Source organism: Dipodomys ordii, unplaced genomic scaffold (genome assembly GCF_000151885.1).
Source record: "Dipodomys ordii isolate 6190 unplaced genomic scaffold, Dord_2.0 Scaffold34, whole genome shotgun sequence".
NCBI classification, from domain to species: Eukaryota; Metazoa; Chordata; class Mammalia; order Rodentia; family Heteromyidae; genus Dipodomys; species Dipodomys ordii.
Window position 1 is genome coordinate 14,469,963 of NW_012267250.1, and position 4,594 is coordinate 14,474,556.

Below are 4,594 nucleotides of genomic sequence, written 5' to 3' on the forward strand. Positions count from 1 at the left end.
TCCCCCCCCAGGCAGTGCTGGGTAAGGAGGGTTCTGGGTCAGTTCCTCAGCCTCCCCCCCCCTCCAGCTGGCTTCCCTCCCCATAAACTTTCCCCCCCCAGCTGTACGCATCTTCCTTTCCCTCCACGGTCTTTCGTCCTCAGCCTTTGGATACCAGTTTATCTTGTCCTTACACGAGTCATTTGGCTTTTCCACTCTGTTTTAGACGTTTCCTTTTTATTCCTTTTCTTGTTGTATTTCTGTGTCTTTGGAAGATCCAATCTATCTCCACCTACTTTTCTCTTCCTCTGGCCCAGATTGCTACCCCCCCCCCCCGCCCTTGCTCTGCGGGGCTGTTTTACATATGGAAGGGGCCTTTGACTAAATCTGCTGGCATTCCGCGAGTTTCTCTGCAGAGCCCTGCCGTGTGCCTAGGGCTCTCCCACTTCCTGTGGTCGAGAGCTACCTAGGAACGGCAGCGAGAGGCGCTGGTTACCCTTTCCTTTCTCCGCACAACTTAGTTGCTGGAGAAAACTGAGCCAGGACGTGCCTTTTTGAGAAAAATGTCTTCAGTGTGCTGTTGTCGGGTCAAGTGTGAGGGCTCTGTGGCTCTGTGGCTCTGTGGCCGCGGCGAGGAGGGCCTGCGAGACCCGCCCCCTTTTTTGCAACTACACTAGGTATGCAAATGCTGCTTTTTCGGCCACCCCTGGCAGTGGGGAGGATTGCTATGTAATTTTAAATTGACATGCGGGCTGGGTGGTTACTGCTATTTAGCCACTTCCTGCCTCCCAGTGTGGGAGATCCAGAAAAAGGAGAGATGGAGATGGAGAGATTTTTGTGATACATCCGTGTCACTATTGTAGTTTTCAGACTACTGCAGTTTGGCAGATTTTTTTTCCTTTTTTTGTCAGTCGTGGGGCTTGAATTCTGAGCCTGGGCACTGCCCTTCAGCTCTTTAACTCAAGGCTATCACTCTACCACTGGAGCCACAGCGCCACTTCCGGACTACTACAGTTTGGGAAGTCAGCCTTTCATTTGATGGGCAAGGTGGAATTTAATAATTGTTCTGGTTGTGTGTGTGTGTGTGTGTGTGTGTGTCTCGCGTCGCTGAGCTTTTTTGCTCAAGGCTAGTGCTTTAACACTTGAGCCACAACTCCACTTTTGGCTTTTTTTTCTTTTGGTAGTTAATTGGAGATAACAGTCTCATGGACTCTTTCTGCCCAGACTGGTTTTGAACTGCAATCCTTTAGATCTCAGCCTCGGAAATAGCTAGGGTTATAGACATGACCACTTGCACCCATATGCTCTATTTAAAAAAAAATTCCTAGGGAAAGACTTTCATCATTAAATAAAATCATACATATGGATATAGTATATGTATATGAATATAGGTACACACAAATATATGCTTTTTATTTTTTTGGTCCTGGGGCTTGAACTCTGGGTCTGGGCGCTGTCCCTCAGCTCAAGGCTCAAGGCTCTCAGCTCTTCAGCTCCAGGCTGGCTGGTAGCGCTCTGCAACGTGAGCCAAAGCACCACTTCCGCTTTTCTGGTGGTTTATTGGAGATAAAGAGTCTCATGGACTTTCCTGCCCCAGCTGGCTTTGAACCCTGATCCCCAGTGTGTTAGGTTTTTAAAAAGAGGTAGCCGAGTAAGAACAGCTCCAGCACACACGTGGTATTCAGGTAAGAGGTAGGTTTATTCAGTAGACCTGCTGGGACCAGGCAAGGTTGGCTCTCCACGCGGCTGGCAAAAGAAAGAGGAAAGAAAGGAAAGAGAGAGAAAAGAGCTAGAAAAGAGCAGAGAGAGCAAGAAATGAACAGAGAGAGAGCTAGAATAGAACAGTGAGAGAGCCTGGGCCCTGCCCTAGGCCTTAACCAGGGTAGGGCGGAGAAAGGTGTGGCCACATCAAATTCAGATGTGACCTCTTCCAGGTGCCCCAGTTGCCTAGGTAATGCAGGTATTAGGTGGAGACTTTGCTGCGGGGAGGGTGGAGTCTGCTAGCCATCCAGGAGCGGACCTTACACCCAGATCTCAGCCTCCTGAGAAGCTAGGATTACAGGCGTGAGCCACTAGCGCTTGTCTAAATATATGATTTAAAAAAAAAAATTGTCAGTAATGGGGCTTGAACTATGGGCCTGGATGCTGTCCCGAAGCTCTTCAGCTCAAGGCGAGCACTTTACCTTTTGAGCCACTTTGCCGCTTCCAGTTTTCTGGTGGTTAGTTGGAGATAAGAGTCTCATGGACTTTCCTACTCTGCCTTGCTTTGAATGGTGTTACTCAGATCTCAGCCTCCTGAGTTGCTAGGATTACAGGCATGAGCCAGTTCCGCCCAGCCTGAGTAGCTATTATTACAGGCATTACAGGTATGAGTCACCATTGCCTGACTTCTTATCTCCAGTTAACTACCAAAAAGCTGGAACTAAAGCTGTGGCTGGCTCTAGTGATTGAACACCAATATTTTTCTAGTTACTTGGTCTTGAACTCTGGGCCTGGGAGCTGTCCCTCAACTCATCAGCTCAAGGATAGTGATCTACCAATTGAGCTACAGCACCCACTTCTGGCTTTTTTTGTTTATGTGGTGCTGAGGAATTGAACCCAGGGCCTCATGCATGCGAGGCAAGCACTCTACCACTGAGCCATCTTCCCAGCCCCTTTTCTAGTTACTTTTTACTTTTATTTTTTGTGATATGATTTGAGTGGTATCCATTAGTTTAATTATAAGTCTGAATCTCTAATACACTCCAATTAAAAATATAAAAAATACATAGAATAATCCGGGCGCTGGTAGCTCACGCCTGTAATCCTAGCTACTCAGGAGGCTGAGACCTGAGGATCACGGTTCAAAGCCAGCCTGGGCAGGAAAGACTGTGAGACTCCTATCTCCAATAAACCACCAGAAAAAAACCAGAAGTGGCGCTGTAGCTCAAGTGATAGAATGCTAGCCTTGAGCTGAAGAGCTGAAGGACAGCGCCCAGGCCTAGAGTTCAAGCCCCACGACCCACAAAAAAAAAAATACATAGAATATTCAGAGATCAATTTATAAATTACTTTCTAAAACAGATCCCGTGCTACTCTCTATTACATACAGATTACCTGTCTATAATGTATGAAGTTTAATTTTCATGGCTGATTTCAATATCTAGTGTAGCTTCAAATAATAATAATTTTGGGGGGTCGGGGTTGGTCGTGGGGCCTGAACTCTGGGCCTGGGCGCTGTCCCTCAGCTCTTCAGCTCAAGGCTAGCACTCTATCACTTGAGCCACAGCAGCACTTCTGGCTTTTTCTTTTAATCTGGTGCTGAGGAATTGAACCCTGGGCATCATGCATGCTAGGCAAGCATTCTACCACTAAGCCACAGTCCCAGCCCTATCAAGGCAATCTTGATAAAAGAGATTGAACACAGGGGCTGAGAATGTGGCCTGGTGGTAGAGTGCTTGCCTTGCATGCATAAAACTTTGGGTTCAATTCCATTACCACGTACGCAGAAAAAGCCAAAAGTAAGCCGGGCGCTGGTGGCTCAGGCCTGTAATCCTAGCTACTCAGGAGGCTGAGATCTGAGGATCATGGTTCAAAGCCAGCCCGGGCAGGAAAGACTGTGAGACTCATCTCCAATAAACCCCCAGAAAAAACCGGAAGTGGCGCTGTAGCTCAGGTGGTAGTTTGCTCACCTTGAGCTGAAGAGCTGAGAGACAGCATCGAAGCCCAGAGTTCAAGCCCCATGACCGACAAAAAAAATAAAAGAAAAAGCCAAAAGTGGCTCTGTGGCTCAAGTGGTAGAGTGCTAGGCTGGAGCAAAAGAAGCTCAGGGACAGCACCCAGGCCCTGAGTTCAAGCTCCAGGACTGGCAAAAAAAAAAAAAAAAAGAAAGAAAGAAAGAAAGAAAAGAGATTAAGCATATAGAATGCTTGCCTGTATACATGAATTTTAATTTTTATGGCTGGTTGAAATATCTAGTTTATATGTTCCTAATTTTAAACTCCAGTGGAATCTTGGTACAAGGGATTAAAAAGTATTTACATTGTTAAATTTCTAGGGATTGGAATGGGTTTTTTTTCACAATAAGAAATCATTCTTCACAATATGTCATCTTTTAGAGATTGTTATTGGAATGCTTTTTGTTTTCTACAACAGCAGTGTTTTTTGGAGAAAATATCCTACAGTTCTTGACAGCCAAAGTGTGAGTTATATAAGCCAAGCATTTTTTTTATTGTGAATTTTTTTAGAAAAAAGGAAAAGCAGTAAGTTTAGATGACAAGAATTCAAGTTAGATATTCGCTAGTATTTGTATTTAGTACAGATTTATCAAGGTGTAATTATCATGCAGTTAATATCATGCAGTTAATATCATCAATAATATTTTGTGTATGTGTGTGTGTGTGTGTGTGTGTGTGTGTGTTCATTCCAGGACTGGGGCTTGAACTCAGGGCCTGGACTCTGTCCCCTAGCTTTTTTACTCTAAGGCTAGTGGTCCATTTTTGGGTTTTTGTTAGGTAATGTGAGATTTTCTGCCCAGGCTGGCTTCAAACTGTGATCCTCACATCTGTCTCCTGAGTAGCTAGGATTTATAAGCATGAGCAACCAGGGCCTTGTAAGTGTAGTTTCTTTTTTTTTT